Below are 21,300 nucleotides of genomic sequence, written 5' to 3'. Positions count from 1 at the left end.
AAGACAGAAAGAGATCAAATTACCATGATGCTAAATAAACCATCAGGTGGACACGTGAGTGTGCTTCTCTGGTCTTTAGTGAACTGTACAATTTTGCCTTAACTTTTGTTTTCAAGGGTTATTTTAACTAGTTTTAGTTTTTAGGAAGAGATCAAGTTAGTATCTTGGTCTAGATTTATTTATTTTTTATTTATTTTTTTCTTGGTCTAGATTTAAATGGAATATTTTAAAAATGATTTTTGCTATATTTAGTGGGTAGTATAAACCTAGTGATTGGAGATGAACATAGGGGGCCCTAAGTAGCACACTTTTCTAATGAGATTCATGTAGGAATCTTCTTTGATTGTAATCCTCTCAAAGGTTGAAATATCCTTCACATATTTATGTGAATTAACTTAATCATATTGTGTATGTGTGTTTTGAAACCTTGCAAAATTAAATAAATAATATTTGAAGGTCAGCCCATAGGAGAAAGGAAAGATCTTTTAAAGAATTTATGAGGAATCAGAGGAAGCTGAAGAAGCTAAAATGGGATATATAGAGGCAAAAGGCACCTATACTTTTTTCTGGTGAGAAAGAATGCTCGCATATATGTAGAAAGGTGTTAAAAACACATTTTCCACAATTTAAGTTTTCACTCTAAGCATTGAATTCAAACTTTATTCTTGTTTCCTCAACATTTAAACTGCTTTGGGGTTGTGTTTTACAAGCCAGGATCCCCACTTCCTAACCCCCTGTGCAATTTGGCCATTTTAGATGGGCTGAAGTGAATTGAACAGATCAAATTCTACATTACAATTAAATTCATCTAGCTTTGGGATTAAATAGCCCTCATTTTAATTTCTGCCTTTGGGGAAAATATAGGTTTGTGTTTAATTTTATTTGCACATGTCTAGAGGCTCAGTAATGGATGTATTTTACAATGAGAAAATAAAGTAAGCTATAAATAAACACATTCGTCACTGTTGGTGAGTGAATTCTACAGTTATATATTGTTAAAGTAATGGCTCTGAATGAATGTATTAGGTCTAGCGAAAAATCAAAGTCTGCAATTCTATTAAAGCTAAATTTATTGTACTTTCAGGCAAGCCCTTTAAATAGCTGTGATCTTCCATTTAATTTGTATTGTGTAGTGGATATTGGTGCTTTTTTTTTGTTTGTTTGTTCCTCTTAAATGACAATGTGCTATCTGTTGGCATTTTTAGCCTGCTACTTTAATATGCATAAATCCCATTATACTCTATGGTTGATGCTTTTAAGATGAGATGGTGACTTCTCTGACCTATTTGTTGATTTATTTTAGCAACGGAGAAAGTATCAGACCATTGAAGTTGTATCCTATTAATCTTTGCTTGCCTTCTATCTTTTCTCTCTATAATTTTTATTCTCACAGCTGAAAAAGAAAAAGTGCTACCAAGTATGCATAGAACAAAAAAATGTTTTAAATTGGATGTGAATTAGTTTGGAAATTGATTGTATTTCATGGCCCTGGGATAATGAAAAACTTTTAAAACACATTTATCTGACTTGCTTGAAAGATTCTGTATCATATTAATATGAAAGTTTTTGAGGTCTAAGTTTTTCTTTCTTTTTAAATATGTGTTTATGCACCCAAGAAATAGCATGCAATGTTACTTTGGGAAGAAGTTAACTTACATATGTTTAACAAATAGATTTTAATTTTTCAAGAAAATAATTGTTAAATATAAAGATGCATTCTTGTATCCAACTTGGAACTTACAGACCATTGGAAAATATTGTTCTTAACTTGGCCTTTTGCTTATATTCTTTTTTGCCCACATTTTTGGGGAAAACTTTTACAATAAGAAATACAAGGTTGAAATTTGTGCCTGAAATATTGTAACCTTCATTAGAATAGAAATTCTGATGGAAATCACATGGCGACTCCTCTATTGACATCTTATAAAAAGTAAAAGTACCTTTACAAATATAAGAAAATTAAGTCTTGGGATGCCTGGGTGGTTCAGCAGTTGAACGCCTGCCTTCAGCCCAGAGCATGATCCCAGAGTCCCCAGACAGTGTTCCACATCAGGCTCCCTGCATGGAGCCTGCGTCTCTCTCTGCCTATATCTCTGCCTCTCTCTCTCTCTGTCTCTCAGGAATAAATAAATAAAATCTTAAAAAAAAAAAAAAAGAAAATTAAGTCTTAAACTAGTTACTTGAATTAAAATAGAAGTACTACCACAGCTTTTGTCTGCCCTGTCAGAAAATGTGTAAGTATAAATTAGGTGTTTTTACTGGCACTGGCATTATTCAAAGTTTTAAAAGCAATCAAGCATTGAAAATTGTAATTTATTCTAAAATACTTATTTATTCATTTATTTGTAAATCAATAATTTATTAGCCATCTTCTGTTTTAGTTACTGATTGCTGTGTAACAAATTACCCCCAAATATAGTAACTTAAACAACAAACATTATTTCAGTTTCTGAGAGTCAGGAAATCTGAAAGAACCTTAGGTAGATGATTGCAGCTTAAGATCTCTTATAAGGTTTCATTCAAGATATCAGCTATAGCTATAATCATCTGAAGGCTTGGCTGAGCTGAAGGATCCATTTCTAAACTCATTCATATGGCAGTGGTAGGAGATACCAGTTTCTCAAGCAAGGCTATTCACAACATGACAGTTGCCTTTTCCCAGACTAGATATCTAAAAGAAAGTACATCTAATATAAAAGCTACAGTGTCTTATATGCTTTCTATTGCTATATTAGTTTGCATTTTCCTAGAATTTTATATAAATGAAATCATAGTGTGTATTTTTTTTACCCAGAATAAGTATTTTGAGAATCATTTGTGTTGTATCAATAATTTCTTTTTTTCCACATAAGGAAGCATTTATTGAGGTTTAACATGAAATCATACAAATAAAATTTTTATAAATACAAATCCACATTGAGTCATAACATAGATAACAACCCAAAGAGGTATATAAGCAGTAAGAGCAACAACAAAAAAGGTAGAAGAGAGGGACACCTGGATGGCTCACATGATTAAGTGTCTGCTTTTGGCTCAGGTCATGATTCCAAGGTTCTGGGATTGAGGCCCACATTGGGCTCCTTGCTTAGTGGGGAGCCTGCTTCTCTCTCTCCCTCCCTCTGCCTGCTGCTTTCCCTGCTTGTGCTCTCTCTCTCTGTCAAATAAATAAATAAAATCTTTAAAAAAAAAGAAAGAAAAAGGAAGAGGTCCTGCAGTTGGTGAACAAGGTGATACCTGGATGAGGTCAGAGCCAAAACTGGAATCAAGACTTTAATCAATAATTTCTTTAAACTGTTGGATAGTATTCCATTTTATAAATATATTTCAGTTTTGTCTTTTGTCTCTTGATTTCTCTTTTTAAATTAAAGTATAATTGACAGATAGCATTACATTAGTGTCAGGTATAAAACATGATTATTAAATATTTGTATATATATTGTAACATGATCCCCACAATAAATTTGTCCCGTACATTGTTACAAAACTCTTTTCTTGTGATGATAACTTTAAGGTTATTCTCTAGCAACTTTCAATATATAATACAATGTTATTAACTATAGCCACCATATTGTATAGTATATATCCATGGCTTATTCTTTTAAAATTGGAAGTTTGTACCTTTTGACCCTCTTCATCCATTTCACCCACCTTCTACCACTGCCTTTGGCAACCACCAATCTGTTCTCTGTATCTATGAGCTCTGTTTTTTGTTTTGTATTGTTTTGTCTTGCTTTTGAATTCTGAGTTATTTCTGTAGTTTGGAAAGTAATCCATATAATATAGTATGTGATTTCTCATATTCAGTACGTTGCTTTTTCATTTTGTTGATTTCCTTTGCTGTTCAGAAGGATTTTGGTTTGATTTATTCCCACTATTTCTTTTTGCTTTTGCTGCCTTTGCCTTTGGAGTCAGATCCAAAAGTTCATTGCTAAGTCTGATGTCAAGGAGCCTACTGCCTATGCATTCTTCTAGGAGTTCTTTAGTTTCAGGTCTTATGTTCAAGTCTTTAATCTTTTTAGTTAATTTTTGTGTGTAGTATAAGATAGCAGACTAGTTTCATTCTTTTGCATGTGGCTGTCCAGTTTTCCTAATATTTACTGAAGAGATGGTTCTTTTCCCATTGAATATTCTTGGCTCCTTTGTGAGAAATAAATTGATCATATATGCATGGGTTTATTTCTCAGATCTCTATCCTCTTCTATTGTTCTATGTGTGTTTTTATTCAAATACCATACTGTTTTGATTACTATAGCCTTGTAATATTCAGTTTGAAATTAGGAAGTATATGCCTCCAAACTTGTTTTTCTTACTCAATATTGCTTTGCTATCAGGGTCTTTTGTAGTTGCATACAAGTTTTAGGATTATTTGACTTCTCTGGAAAGTACCATTGGAATTTTGATAGATATTGCACTGATTCTGTAGATTGCTTTGGATAGTATGAACATTTTAACAATATTAATTCTTCTAATCCATAGGCACAGGTTATCTTCCCATCTATTTGTGTCTTCAGTTTCTTTCATCAAAGTTGTAGTTGTTAGCACACAGCTTTTTAACCCCCTTGGTTAGATCTATTCTTAACATTTCTTTTTTATGTAAATGGAACTGCTTTCTTAATTTGTCTTTCTGATAGTTCATTATTAGTATAGAAACAAAGCCATTGGGGTGCCTGGGTGGCTCAGTTAAGTGTCCGACTCTTGATTCAGCTCAGATCATGATCTTAGGGTTATGAGATCAAGCCTCAAGTGGAGCTCTGTGCTGGGCATGGAATCTTCTTAAATTCTCTCTCTTCCTCTCCCACTACCCCCCGCCCCTGCCCATGGCGCCAGTTGTGTGCACATGTGCATTCTCTCTCTCTCCCCAAAATTAAAAAAAAAAAAAAAAGACACAACCATTTACATCTTGATGAACATTTGGGTTGTTTCCTGTTTGGGACTATTACAAATAAAGCTTCTGTGAGCATCCATATACAAGTCTTTATATGGACTTATACTTTTATTTCTCTTTGAGTGTGATGGATAGATCATATGGAGGTATATATCCAACTTTTTAAGAATCTACCAAGCTCTTTTCTAAATGGTTGTACTATTTTATTTTTTATTTTTTAAAGATTTTATTTATTTATTCATGATAGTCACAGAGAGAGAGAGAGAGAGAGAGGCAGAGACACAGGCAGAGGGAGAAGCAGGCTCCATGCAGGGAGCCCGATGTGGGATTCGATCCTGGGTCTCCAGGATCATGCCCCGGGCCACAGGCAGGCACCAAACCGCTGCGCCAGCCAGGGATCCCGGTTGTACTATTTTATATTCCCAGAAGCATCATATAAAATTCCAGTTCCTCCAATTCTTGTCAATACTTGGTATGATCTGTTTTTTTTTTTTAATTGTAGTCATTCCAATACATGTGGGATGGTATCATAATGTGGTTTTAATTTGCATATATGTAATTACTAATGATGTTAAGCATCTTTTCATGTGCTTATTTGCTGTCCTTATATTGCTTTCGTGAAGTGTTTCTTCATATATTTTGTCCATTTTTAAATTGGATTGTTTTCTTATTGAGTGGAGAATTCTGTGTATTCCAGATACAAGTTCTTTACCTTTATTTATATGGTGTACACATACTTTCTCCAAATGTGTGTTTTGTATTTTCAATATAATATTATTTTTTAATAACTGAAAGTTTCAAATTTTTTTAACTCCAATTTTCAATTTATTCATGTATCATACTTATTTATGTCTTATTTAAGAACTACTTGAATAACTCAAAGTTGCAAAAGTTGTCTCAACAATTTTTTCTAGAAGTTTTTAGTTTTAGATTTACTTTTTGAATTATATGATTTGTTTTAAGTTAATTTTGTACTTGATGATTTATCAAGTCCTTTATTTTGTGAAGATATCCAATTGTGCTAGCACCATGTGTTGAAAAGGCTTTCAATTTACTATTGAATTAACTTTGTCAAAAATTAGTTTAAAAAATCAGTTTTTTTTTTTTACATGTGTAGATTTATTTTTAAATTCTATTATGTGCCATTGATTATTGTGCTTATAACCCTGCAAATACATTACCTGGATTATTGTACCTTGATAATACATCTTAAAACCAAGTAGAGTTAATCTTTCGAAAGTGTTCTTATTTTTATATTTGTTTTGCTTAATCTAGTCCTTTGCATATCTATGTAAATTTTAAAAGCAGTTTTGACAATACCTATTAAAAGAAAAGCAACTAAAATTTTAACTGGGATTGTATTTGAGAATTAACTGATCAGTTTAAGTAAAAACAACATTTTTTTGGAAGATTTTATTTATTTGAGAGAGAGAGTGAACATGAGCAGGGGAAGGAGCAGAGAGAAAAACAGACTCCCCACTGAGCAAAGAGCCCCACTGGGCCGTCAACTCCAGAACGCTGAGGTCATGACCAGAGCCAAAATCATATGCTTAACTAACTAAGCCACCCAAATGCCCCTAAAAATGACATCTTAACAATATTGTCTTCTAAACCATGAATGTAGTATATCTCTTCATTTACTTTAATTTCTCTAAACAATGTTTTGTGGCTTTTAATTAATATTATAATTATAGTTTTAAATTTAGCTCTTTCACATTTTTATGTGAAATATGCAAGATTAATTTTTGCATTTTGATCTTGTATCCTACAATTATGTTAAAATCATATATGAATTCTAGTAGTTTTTTTGAGTATTCCATTGGATTTTCTACATAGACATCCATGTCATTTGTGTAAAAGATACTTTTGCTGCTTCTTTTCAAATCTGGATACCTTTATTTCTTTGTGTTGCCCTTTTGTATGTATTAGGACCTATTGTAAAAATCTTGAAAAGAAGTGGAGACATCCTTATTTTGTTCTCAATCTTAGAGGGAAAGAATTCATTCTTTTGCTGTTAAGTTTAGATAGCTTTAGGTTTTTAGTCAATGCTTTCTATCAGGTTGAAGAAGTTTCTTTCTGTTCTTTACTGAGAGTTCTTACATCAAATATATGTTGGATTTTTGCCATTTTTGTAATATAAATTTGGTGAATTACCCGGCTTGATTTTTGAATGTTAAACCAACTCTGCATTTCCAAGATAAACTGAATTCAGATACTATATATTATCCTTTTTATGTATTGTTAAATTAAATTTTTAAAATTTGTTTGTAATTCTTGAATTTAGGTTTATGAGAGATATTTACTTATGGTTTTCTTTCTTTCTTTTTATTTTTTTTTCTTTTTTTATGATTATGTTTCTTGTTTTGGCACTAGGGTCATTCCAGCCATATAGAATGAGTTGAAAAGTGTTTTTTCTCTAAGTTTTCTGAAAAGTTTGTATAGATTAGGTATTCTTTCTTCTTTAAATGTTAGGGAGACTTTACAAATGAAGCTATTTTCTTCTTGAGTCTTTCTGATAAGAAAGTTTTTAAACTATAGATTCAATTTCTTTAATGAATAATAGTCTAATTATCTTTTTCTTTTTGACCTAGATTTGATATTTTTGCTTCTTTGGATAAATTTCACCTAAAGTTGTCAAACTTACTGGCATAGAATTTTTTGCAACTTTCCTTTATTACTCTAATATTTATAGAATCTTTAGTGAGTGATGTCTTCTCTGCCATTCCTGATATTACTGTCTTCTGTCCATTTTCCCCCTAATCAGTATTGGTAGACTGATTTATTATTTATTACATAGTATTATTTTCAGAGTACCAGTTTTTGGTTCCTTGATTTTTCTTGTTTTTCTATTTTACATTTCATTGATTTCCACTCTTATCTATACTATTTCCTTTCTTCTACATATTTTGTAAACTTATTCTTGTTTTCTAGCTTCTTAAAGCAGAAGCTGAAATCATTAATTTGAGATCCTCATTTCTAATGTAGGAATTTAGTAGGAATGTAAAATTTTTCATAAGTAATGATTTGAAATATTACACAATTGAATGCCAATTTGGTTAAGCTACAGTTCCAAATCATTCAAAGGCTAATCTAGGTGTTACTGTAAATAGATTATGCAGATATAGCTATAGTCCATAATCTGTTAATTTTAAAAGACACTATCCTGGATTATCTGAGTGCCTGACTGCAAGAATTGAAAGGCTTTAAAATCAGGGATGGGGTTTCCCCTTAAAAGAGAAATTCTCCCTGTGACCAATAGTTTTGGTTTGTACTCATGGAGTTTTATGTTGATTCTCATCTTTATTTTCTAGATGCTTGCCTTAGTAATTTTGGACTTGCTTAGCCAGCTCCCACAACTGTATAAGGTAATTCTTTGAAATTTCTCAATTTCTCTGTTTTTCTCTACCTAATAAACAGAGAATATATATAAATTCTTAACCTTTACTCTTGGCTATTGTTAAGATCTTTAGAAGAGTTGATTCTTTGGGCCATATTTTTAAGATTTTTTTTTTAATGTAAAACTGAAACAGTGCTCAGTTTAGAACTAATAATTACCCACTACTGAGTAAAAGACAGGTGGAGCTAGGTGTGGAGAGATAGATAGGGGGCTCCATGATCAGGTTCATAAAAATCCCCAAAATGCGGAGGTATAAGGAAACCAGAGATAAGGGAATGAACCAGACCACCCTGCCCTATGTGTCAGGTGGGGAGGTGTCTTTTTTTTTTTTTTTAATGACAGTCACCTATGACCAACAAAGAATAACCAGATCCTAAAAAGAAGTAAGCCATTAAAGATGTTATCACAGTCTAATCAACGATGCTGCCAGTAGAGAAATTATTAAGTTCCCTGGTTAGCTTTCTATAAAAGACCAAACCTAAAAGCCCTCAGTGGCAACCCTATTAGGCTCCTAAGAGCTTTTCCTATATCCTTGCTTAATAAAATCCTATTGCTTTACCCATTCTTCTCTATCTGTGAGATTCATTCTTCAATTCCAGGAGACAAGAACCTAGCTCTCCCACTTCACTACTAAACCAAAACTTTTCTATACTCTACCCAATGTCCTGTGAATCAGTGATCTTTCCCCATCTGGTTTATGGAAACAAACACTATCTCCAGACCTGTGTGAGTACTGGGCACTGTTCCTTTCAGATGATTCTGTTCCTGGCTTCAGCTGCATACACTATACATATACTTGTCAAGTACTCATATATACTATGTGTATATGAAGCTTTCCAAGTGTTCTCTGTTATCTGCTAGTGACCCAAAGCCACTACCACTTTTCTTTAACCTTTCCTTTCTTCCAGTATTCAACATGGAGAGCTAAAAATGCCTCCCAGACTTTCTTGTAGCTAAAGCTGCTCTGGTTCAAAACAATGAAATATAAATAGAAGCTCTGGGTGGGCAGGGTAGTCTGGGATAGATTAGGCTGGCAGGCCCCATTGGCCTTGTCCTTTCTCCTTTTTCAAGACTAAACCAGTAACTTGGTGCCTAGAAATGCAGTGGCCATCTAGTGACTATGCATAAAAGGTAAGAGAGGTAGATTAGGAAGATGTATGTCCTTGTGCAGCTGTATCATTCTATGGTTTTGCCCTCCAAACTTTTAAATTTTTATGTGAGCCAAAATAAATTGCTAAAATAAAAATCATTATGTGTTTTTTTTTGTTTGTTTGTTTGTTTTACTATTTCTAGCCTAATATTATCCTGCTTGATATAATCCCTTTTTTATGACTAAATCAAAAGGTCACGTAGGAATATCGCTGTGGAAGTGTAGACTATCTAACCTCATTTCAATACAAATGGCTTTGACTTTGTCACTGGATATTGGAACAGACCACTTGATTGACAGGCAATATCTTCACTTTCCACAAATAAGGAGTGATAATGAGTAATGCAAAAGTCATTCTCCTTAAGGAAAAATGAGAATAAAAAAGATAGTTTTACACATTTTTTGTTTTATATATTTTATTTTGCCTCCTATAAAGGCAAAATATTTTATATTTCCCACATTGTTAAATACTAACTAGAACTTCTGTGAAAATTTGCCATACAAGTGTGTGAGCATCAGTAATAAAATATTCTATTTTGTTGTACACTTTCACATGTTTCTACAAAATATCAATATAATACTTTATTTCATACTTTATTTTTTTTAAGATTTTATTTATTCATGAGAGACACAGAGAGAGAGGCAGAGACACAGGCAGAGGGAGAAGCAGGATCCATGCAGGGAGCCCAACGTGGGATTCAATCCCAGGACCCCAGGATCACGACCTGAGCTGAAGGCAGACGCTCAACCACTGAGCCACCCAGGCATCCCTATTTCATACTTTATTATTGCTAGGAATATATTTCATAAAAATTTCAAAGAGAATTGTTCTTAGTACCACCTAGATAAAAGAATGATGAAAAATAAGCTACCTAGGTTGATGAAATTTTGGAATGTAGGTGAGAGGTTTGGTGGGATGAGGTCCGGAGCCAACAACCAAGAAAGAATTCTTGAGATGTCTTTGGTACAAAATGGTGGTTTTATTAAAGCACAGGGACAGGACCCTTGGGCAGGAAGAGCTGTGAGGGGTGGCTGATTATATACCTGGGAGTTGGGAGGGGTTTGAGGTAGCATACTCTCTAAGGAATTTTGGAAGCAAGATTTCCAGGACCTTGAGGGGCTAGCTATTATTGGGAAAAGGTCACTTATTACTGTCTAATAAAACCTTAGTCATGACCCTTCAGACGTATATCAGTGGGTCATGTGCTTAGGGGATGATTGCCAACACGTATCTTGGGGGTTTAGACATACAGGGAAATTTCTAAAGGAATTTTTATATGTTGAAGTAGACTTACAGGATCCTGGGGTCAGGCTAAAATTGCCTTTTGCCCTTAGCAAAGTATTAACATTGAGGCAGTTGAGTCCATAGAGGAATGTCCCTTTGCCTGTTTCAGGGACTTGTCAATGTGCTGCCCTTGGCTTGTGCTTTGTCCTCAGCTAGCCCTGTATTCCCCTATCGTAAATGATTGCATATTGCTGTCTAGATTAGGTGTCAATAGGTTTCATTTCACATAGAGAAAAACCTTTACATTAAAAAATCTCTTTAGAGTCATTAAATTTTACCACCTGAAAAACAGTATAAATTGAATCAGACTAGTATATCTTTTATTTCTTCTTTGCTGAAGTGATCAGGTCATCAGTATCCAGAGGTATTAAAGTATTCATATTGCCTTAAATTTTAGTTTCTTTTGAATAAGGATACCTTGATAATTCATGCTCTACAGAATGAATACCCACTAATTCTAGTTTATATTTAATCATCCATAGTGACTCATTAGTGACTCATTCCATAATCAAAATTTGAGAATATCAAGCTATTTTTAAATAAGCCCTGTTCTTCTTATCCTGCAAAAGATATTGTTGAATAGGATTGCAGGAAGGAACTAAAATACACGTTTTTAGGTCTTATTTGAAGTTTTGAGTTAAGTTTAAAATAGCAAGAAATATTGCCTGCAAGAAAACATGAATTTCTGAGGTAATTGATTGAATCAGCCACTTTAAAAAAGAAGGATATGACTTTATAATGCAAATTGATCAATTTCAACTCTGACCTTGCCCCACATTCCATTAGCATCTTTCTTTGGAATACTGAATTTATTCACTGCTGTCACTAAAAATTAAAAAATGTCAAAACAATTTAAAAAAACCTAAAAACATTATTTTACTCCTAGTTCTTCTACCAGACTCTTTGATTTGGTCAAATTGTATTATTATTTTCCTTATCAGTCAGGTTTAACATTTTATAGTTAGTTGACTCCATCCCATTTCTTTGCTTCCACTAATAAGTCATCCAATTCCATGCTGACTGCAATTATTACATGAACTATTTTCCACTGCCTCTTCTCCATTTATACTACAGCTATTCTTCAAGCTCAACTGAGATCCAACTCCTTCATAAAGTCTAACCTCTGAACATTCCAGGAGAAAGAAATCATTCCCTCCATCATCTTTTGGGCACATATCATATTTCTCATTGATTTGGTATTTGTTTGAAATATTTTGTCATATATTTTTAAAGCTTTACAGTTTTTCCACTACTCTTTGGAATTCTTAAGTCCAGAGCTCTAAGGTCCAGACTGAGGCTAAGAGACATGAAGGACCTCACATTTTAAAGAAACTTGTCAACAAAATAATTCAGGTCAGATATTCTCAGACTTATGAACAGAGACAGACTATAGAAAATATTAACTTATATTTATTCTATATTACCTGTTCTCATGTTCTTTATTCCTCTCTGTGTTCCATATTTCTAACCATGATGATTTTTGCTTTACTGAAGTGTAGAATTTCTATTCCATGAGCTTTTTTTTTCCTGAAAACATCTTTACTCTGCCTTAATTTTCAAAAGATACTCTTGCTAGATATTGAATTGTAGATTGGCAATATTTGGCTTTTATCATTTGTATTGAGAATTCAGCTATCTATCTTACTTCCTATAAAGGCAACATGATCCTTTTTCCCTACTTCTTTTGAGATTTCCTCTTTGTTTTTGGTTCAATTGCTTTAATATTATATGCCCTCTGTAATGTCTTTGCATTTATTCTCCTTGGGGTTTATTGAACTTTCCAATCTATATTTTTCATTACTTTTGGAAATTCTCAGGCCTTTATCTCTTCAAATATAAATTCTATCCTATTCTCTTTGTCTTTTCTTGCTGTACAATCATAAAGCAAGAAATAAATAATAATATATATAATTGTAAATATATATATAATTGTATACATAATATATATGTCCTTCAACATGCCCCACATTTTTCTTATATTTTATTATTCCTATTCTTTTTTCCTCTGTGCTTTATTTTAGATATTTTATATCTTTCACTCTGCAATTCAGTGTTTTAAGAATATTAATTGAGTTCTTTTCAGAAAATATATTTTTAATTCTAGGTTATTCAAGTGATTCATTTTTTTAGGTGTCAAGTTTTATTTGAGATTCTGTAATTTTTTTTTTAAGATTTTTATTTATTCACGAGAGACACACAGAGAGAGAGGCAGAGACACAGGCAGAGGGCAAAGCAGGCTCCATGCAGGGAGTCCGATGTGGGACTTGATCCTGGGTCTCCAGGATCAGGTCCTGGGCTGAAGGCAGCGCTAAACCGCTGAGCCACCTGGGCTGCCCGAGATTCTGTAAATTTTACCTGTTTTATCCATATTTTCCAATATATTTCTTTAACACATGAGTGCTATTTTTAAAGTTTTTGCCTATTAACCCAATATCTGGATTATCTTAGTCTGCTTCTATTATTTGACTCTTGATTATCAGTCATATGGTTTTTCTTGTCAGTATAGTATTTTTTTTTTATATGCTGACAATATCTTTTACCAGAGAGATATTTTCCTTTCTTACAATAGGTAATAGACTAAGACGGTGATTATGTCATTCCAGTCAGGGATTGAAATGGGTTAGGGTTAACCTGCAATTTAGATTCAGTTTCTCTGTGGATTGTGCCTATTCCTATGTTGTGACCTTCATGGGCTTTGATTGAGAACCTGGTAAATCGGGACACCTGGCTGGCTTAGTGATTAAGTGTCTGCCTTCCAGCTCAGGGGGTGATCCTGGAGTCCCAGGATAAACTCCCTGCATGGAGCCTGCTTCTCCCTCTACCTCTGTTTCTATCTATCTCTGTCTCTCATGAATAAATAAGTCTTAAAAAAAAAAAAAAAACAACCTGGTAAGCCTTTGTCTCTTCATCTTCAAGAGGTTGTGGGCGATTCAGTTTTTTCCCCACTTAAGATTTTCAACTTTTTTTTTTTTTTTTTTTACCTCTACCTCATGCAGCTTCAAATTTTGCCAAATGAATGAGGGGGAAGATGATAAAGTATCTGCCAAAGGCCCCTTCTAGACAATGGGTTTTGTTTCCTAAACACTGTGAGACTTTAATCTACATTTTTTGTTCTCTTGGCATATCTTGCCAGCTTTCCATATAACTCTATACATTAGCAAATATTGTGTATGCATATGTATAGGAGTATGGGTCAAATGTATTTGAGGCTCTTCAATTTTCTAATTTGTCACTCCATCCTAAAGTTAATTCTTTGCTGATTTTCCTTGTCCTAACAGAAGTCTTCTGCCTACAGCAATCAAGACATTCAAGCTTTGTCTAGAATAGCAAATACTTTTGGAAAAAGATAGCTGGTAATCACCAATTTACTTTAGAACACAGTTATACCCTTTTTATAGTTTTATTATATATAGCTCTTGTTTCCATGACTCTCTGATATACCTAAAATATGTATTTTATAAATTTTCTAGCTTTTTCTTTGTTGTAGCAAAAATCAGCCTGCAACAAACTGTCTTATTCTAACTAGAAGTAGAAGTTCGTGGGAATGTCATTATTATTCCCTCATATATGGCTGCCATTGACATGATATAACATTGTAATTTAAATATTTTTCTTCAGTATTAAAGAATAGCTTCATTGTTTGAATAAATTCATGTTTTTATTAAAGAGTCAAATATAAACCTAATTTCTTATGGTTGATTATATTCTCTTTCTCTTTAGAGACTTTCAGAATCTTCCTTTATCTTTGATATTAATATCCTACTCCTTTGTTCATATTTGTTTTTTTTTTCATTTTTTTCTTTATTGAAACATTGTTAGACCTTTTAATCTGAGATCTTGTAACTTTCATTAATTCTGTAAAATTTATCTCCATTACTTCAATTTCTTTCCTCCTCTCCAATTTTTACTATTCTTTCTTGTATCTTTTATTATCCTGTTTTTGCATTTCCATTTCTATCATCCATATTTTACAATTTGCTTTTACATATGCCATTTCTCTGTAGGGGAGTAATTCTGCCATGGTACTCTAACAACCTTGCACATATCTATATAGACATGTAGGAAAGGTTTATTTTTTATTTTATTTTTGTAAAGATTTTACTTATTTATTCATGAGAGACACAGAGAGAGAAGCAGAGACATAGGCAGAGGGAGAAGCAGACTCCATCTGGGGAGCTTGATGTGGGACTCGATCCCAGACCCCGGGGATCACGACCTTAGCCAAAGGCAGATGCTCAGCCATGGAGCCACCCAGGTGTCCTTGTGGGAAAGGTTTATATCATAGCTGATCTGAGTCTTGGCAAAATGCCCTGTAATCCTCCTGAAATATGAAACCATGAGAGGTTTGTGAAAAGCTTCTAAAAGGTTGTTTCCCACTTCTGTCTTTATTTGCCATAGAGGCTGTCATGAGATAGTTTCTCATCACCTCCATGGTTCTGAAGTATGAAAATGTATACTTCCCCCATCCTAAGGTGTATAAGAGGCTATAAAACTAATTAGCTATAGCAAGACATTAGTTCCTTAGCAATAGTGTGTCCTGTCGTGTGTGTTACAGTCATACACCCTTTTCTTTCACTGCTTCTTTCTCTGCATCCTCACCCTAATTTAGTAGGTTTTTTTTTTCATTCAAATAGCTATGTTATAGAATCTCATAATGTTTTAATTTTCATCCACCTTATAGTTAATGATGTTTTACATTGTTTTGTGTTCTTATTTGCCATTGTGTCTTTTGAAGTGTCCGTTCAATAGCATTGTTAATTTTCTAATTGGATTATTTATTTTCTCACTGTTGAGTGTAGAGTTCTTTAGAGATTTTAGATATGAGTCCTTTGTTAGACATGAGATTTGCAAATACTTTTAGTCAAATCTTTCCCTATCTCACTTTCTAATTTCCTCTTACTTTTTTTAAACTAGGATAATTTTGATTTTTTTTCTTCAGTTTTCTTCTGGAATTCAAATGCCATGAATAATTTCACATCTTCCAATTTTATCCACTTCTCTTTTGAGTTTTTAGTTTGTTTTAGTTTTTCTCATATTTATAAATTCTCATTTAATGATATTTAATTCAGGGTGCAGTGTTGTATTATGTTTATTCTTTTGTTTCATGATTGATTTTGAGAGGAGAATCTTTATTCATTAAAATATGTTGATTTTCATTTTTATTTTCTTTTTATATTGACCTTGTATGGGGATTCCTGGGTGACACAGTGGTTTAGCGCCTGCCTTTGGCCCAGGGCGCGATCCTGGAGACCCAGGATGGAATCCCACGTCGGGCTCCTGGTGCATGGAGCCTGCTTCTCCCTCTGCCTGTGTCTCTGCCTCTCTCTCTGTGTGTGTGACTATCATAAAAAAAAAAAATTGAAAAAAATATAGTGACCTTGTATGAATATTACCTGCCATTTTCTAACCTTTCAATGTCATATATCCTGGATCAGTAATAAGTGATACTATCTAGGTGAGAGTGAGGAGTTAGGGAGTATTTCTGTGTATATTTTTGTTCAAAACTGTCTTCTTCTGTTAGTATGCTTAGGTTTTAAAAAATATGGTGCTTTTTTGGATGTCTTTTGATTTTCTTTCATTTTTGTAGGGTCTTTAAATTCTACTGCTTGCTTTTTTTTTTTTTGGTCTACCATCAAATATCTAAAGTACACTTCTTTCTAAGACTCTTCCTTCTCCTCCTTGGAAAATAATGCCTTCCAAAACCTGCTATTCACATGCACTTTTAAGTCTCTTGGCAATTACAACTTTCATTGTCAAATTCAAAGAACATATGAGTTTTTTATTTTACACACACAAAAAGGGGAGGAACTGTCTTCAAATAGAAGGATTTGACATCTCAATTACATCACAGGAAATTTCATTTAGCACATAGACTGTCCTCTGTGAAGACCAACAATACAAATCAAGATTCAGAATTATTGAATATGTAAAACACTAATGAAAGATCAATCTCGTAAAATTAGAGTGGAGCAGATTTGTCATGCAAAGAGAAATAATGAGGAAGTAATTTATTTTTGTTAACACTGGGGGAATATTATATGCACATGTAAGCTTGGTCTCTGTGGATTATATTTTGTACTAATCTGTTAAAAAGAAAGAATATTTTTCTCATAGGTTCAATCAAACCAGGAAGAATAAAGTTTTAAATTCTCTCGGTTCTTGGAGGGTATTATGCTGAATGAAATAAGTCAATCAAAGAAGGACAAACATTATATGGTCTCATTCATTTGGGAAATATAAAAAATGGTGAAAGGGAAAAAGAGGAAGGAGAGAAAATGAGTGAAAATATCAGTGAGGGTGACAAAACATGAGAGACACCTAACTCTGGGAAACGAACATGGGGTAGTGGAAGGGAGGTGGGCAGGGGGTTGGGGTGACTGGGTGACAGGCACTGAGGGGGGCACTTGGTGGGATGAACACTGGGTGTTATGCTATATGTTGGCAAATTGAACTCCAATAAAAAAAACATATACAATTAAAAAAATGTCTTAGTTCTGAGCAGCCCAATAAGGAAAACTAAGATTATGTCTCATTAACATGTATTTTAATTTTGGGGTAAAATTATCAGAGGAAATTAAAGTACTTGAGAATTGAAAGGGATGTAGCTTTTCTTAAAAGAATAATAGAACTTGTGGTGCACATAATAATTTCACTGCCTAAAAACAAAATACTATTTTTTAGCTTTTTTTTAAAGATTTTATTTATTCATGAGAGACAGAGAGAGAGAGAGGCAGAGACACAGGCAGAGAGAGAAGCAGGCTCCATGCAGGGGGCCTGATGTGGGACTCAATTCAATCCCAGGACTCCAGGATAACACCCTGGGCCGAAGGCAGGCACTAAACTGTTAAGCCACCCACGCGTCCCTATTTTTTAGCTTTTTAAGTGACTTTTAAAATATCACTAAAGTTTAATTTGTCATTTTTCTTGATTATATCAGTTGAAAATACAACATTGTTATTTGTGTAACTATGAGATTTGAGGAATGGGATAGTTTAGGATATTGAGAGAGGTCCTATTTAATATATATTTGATATTCCATAAATACCCTACAGCTAACATTATGCTCAATCATAATATCTAACAATTTCCCCCTACAAATATAGATAAGGTAAATATATCCAATCCCACCACTTCTACAACATTGCACTGAAAGTTCCATCTAGTACAATAGACAAGTAAAATAACTCAAATATGAAGAATTTATATATGAGAAAAATGAAGCTTATTAAAGTTAATATATTAGTGGTCACACAAATAGTAAATAAATTATACAGCAATATTCAAACATAGATTTTTATCTTGGGAGATTGTTAACCTATAGAATGTAGGAACCAACAGGAAGGAGAAAACTTCTTATTTACTTTTTTTTTATTATTATCTGGATGATGTTGAATTGCCAGTAATTTTCTGTGTTTCAAATTAAAAACTAAAACTGTTTTCTAGAATGCTAATTAGAGCATAAGTAGCTTTTTTGGTATAATTTATATTCAATGAACTTGTTGAAAATTTACTGTTAGATTTTAGAATTTATGAAAAATAAAAGCTAAGGAAGAGTTAGTTACCTTCACTACAAATGGTCAGTCTTGGACGCCTCTAAATTAATTACATATGGACAGCCAGAACAAGGGGAAGCACCCAGTTTTCAAATAAACATTAATAGTGATGACTATGGATCTGATTCTTCTAAACACATTTAACCCTTATGAGAAATATAATAGGTGAGTGTGAATTGCCTTTATGTGCATGAATCTATATTACATTCCATGAGAAACATAACTAGGCCAGACTAAATACCCTTTAATTCCCAAGAGCAAGAGTGGAGCTTCTCAGAGGCAGGTTTTACAACTTCATTCCTCCCTAGGGGTAGGACTCAAGGTTTAGACAAGAGATAAGTCTTCACAGTGGGTAGAAATCCATTTGGTTCTTATAGATGGGGATTTTGACCCTGAAAAAGGCTAGATTATATTAGGCAAAGCACTATTTACAATAAGTTTTCCATATTAATAGGGTTAAGGGATATGAGAGAACAAAGATGCAATATAAAAGCTTTGTGTGTACCTTCTCATTTCTTCAGAATTATTATTTCCCAGAATTTCTATTAGGGAAAGATAGGATTGCTGATATTCCCTTTTAAAAAGCTTTTCTATAAACTTATGAAATGATACTTTTAGGAAAAAAGATCTGATCTTTTTATAAAGTCTCATTGCAGGGAAACGTTTTTACAGGGTGTATTAAATTCAGATTTTTGAGAAGATGCAAGAAAAAGCTATTGGGAGAAGAAAATGAAAAGAACGTAATTTTTGTGTCATAAAATATTCTATATTTTAAAAGATTGTGAGGTAGTTGCACTGTGATAAAAAATATATATATATATCCCGTTAAGATTGAGACTATTTTGAGAGAACAGTAACAATTTTGAAAAGATCTATAACCTTTAATGTAGCAGTAGTAGCCACATTAAAGTGGTTAATTTCTTCAAACATAGAACAGAAATATGATATAAATTGGCCTTGGTTTTGATGTGACTGATAGTACCATCAGAACAGAATAGAATTATGTGAAATTTTAATTCTTTTTTAAAAAAAGATTTTACATATTTATTCATGAGAGACACAGGAGAGAGAGGCAGAAACATAGGCAGAGGGAGAAGAAGGCTCTGTGCAGGGAGCCTGATGTGGGACTCGATCCTGGGACACCAGGATCATGTCCTGAGCCAGATACAGAAGGTCAACTGCTGAGCCACCCAGGTGTACCTAAAATTTTAATTATTTTTATCCTTCATTTATTTATTTAGTCTTTTTGCTAGAGTACTTAATAATTTAAAAGGCCAATATTTTAATTGTTATTTCGTTCATCTCTCTGTGATTTATATTATACTTTATTTTTCCCTTATCTTTGATACAATCCAACAATAACATATATTTTGTTACTCAAATATAATGAGGCAGGTATTTTGTCTCCAAAGAGAAAAAGACCTTGTTGATAGGTGAGGACACTAGTTCTATGAAGTCTTAAAAACTCATTAATTCAGGAGAAATTTGCTTTAAAGAAAATTAAATAGAGCACAAAAAGTTGAAAGTTGAAATGCAAGGAGTTAAGTAGACTCACAAATTCATGACCTTACTTATTAGTTCAGTTTTTGATAATGATATTCATTTTGGACCTCAGTCATGTTAATCATCAATGTTTGTGCTATTTCTGTTTAACAGGCGTTTCTATCACAATATGCTACAATAACACCTTTTTCTTGTAATTGGGGTTATCCCTTTGGGGCTGATTTGAAATTTTATGCAACCATATAGGAAGATGGACTCTGAGTTCTTAGCATTATTATATGGAGTGAGTTTCACATGACTCAGTACATAATGTTGACAGGGGTATTATATTATTATTTTACATTAAATATGAAAATATCCACAAGAATTATTTCTTTTTTTAAATTTATTCATGAGAGAGACAGAGAGAGAGGCAGAGACATAGGCAGAGGGAGAAGCAAGCTCCCTCTGGGGAGCCTGATGTGGGACTCTATCCCAGGACCATGGGATCATGACTGCAGCTAAAGGCAGATGTTCAACCACTGAGCCACTCAGATGCCTCTACAAAAATGATTTCAAAATAGACCTTCAGAACTATAAAATATTTAGTTTCTATGTTTGTTTATTTGGAGGGAGTAAAACTTTTTATCTCAATATTCTATGAAGGAATTATTCCTACTTATTATTCTATTCTTCTGAGTAGTTATCTAAGTTGAGAATAGCCCTACTCAACTAAAAACAAGCACAATATTGAAACAAATTTAAAAAAACAGGTAAAACTAAATTCCATTATAAATCAAGTAAGTAAAAAAATAAACCAAGGATATGTATCTATTGATACAAAGTAGTACTGTTAATGTTTGTAATAATTAAATTATAAATGTAATAGTAAAATCATAATGAAAACTAAGGAACTGTTTATCACAGAAACTAAGACAGTGGTTAACCCCGGGCTACAGTAAGGAGTTGTGACTAGGACATGGAGGTATGCTTTGGCAGTGTGACAAAGGCTCTGTTTATTAATCTCATAGTTATGATATATTAATAATTATTCTCTTAATATTTTTAAATTGGGCATATGTGTTTTACATATTATTCTCCATGTATATATCTCATAATGGAAAGTATTTATAACAGTTGGGGGAAAAAAAAGGACTTTTGGAAATAAAAATTAATTCTCCAAAGCAGGAAAACCTATTTCTAAAATGTAGTGCAAAGAAACATATGGTATAAATTAATATTTTGCATAGAATGACTCATCAGTAATATCTTGACTACATGAGTAATATTTTCTAATAGCAGCTATTTATTAATTTCCAGCATGTATGTCTAGCTATAACTTTTTTCTAGAATAGTAATATAGAGTATTACGCTGTGTCCTTAAATCAGATGGTTAATATAAACCTTATCAAAGTGCAGAAGGAAAGCATTAGTGTTGGAAATATCATTTCTGCAGTTTTTAACAGCATTGCCTATTTGACCTTTAAACAGTCCTACTTTTGATTTGTCATGTAAACTCTAGCTTGCTATTAGAAAAGTGAAAATATT

The sequence above is a fragment of the Nyctereutes procyonoides genome, unplaced genomic scaffold (genome assembly GCF_905146905.1).
Source record: "Nyctereutes procyonoides isolate TBG_1078 unplaced genomic scaffold, NYPRO_anot_genome, whole genome shotgun sequence".
In the NCBI taxonomy this organism is placed as follows: domain Eukaryota; kingdom Metazoa; phylum Chordata; class Mammalia; order Carnivora; family Canidae; genus Nyctereutes; species Nyctereutes procyonoides.
The sequence above is the reverse complement of the archived record's forward strand: the minus strand, read 5'-3'. Positions refer to the sequence as shown.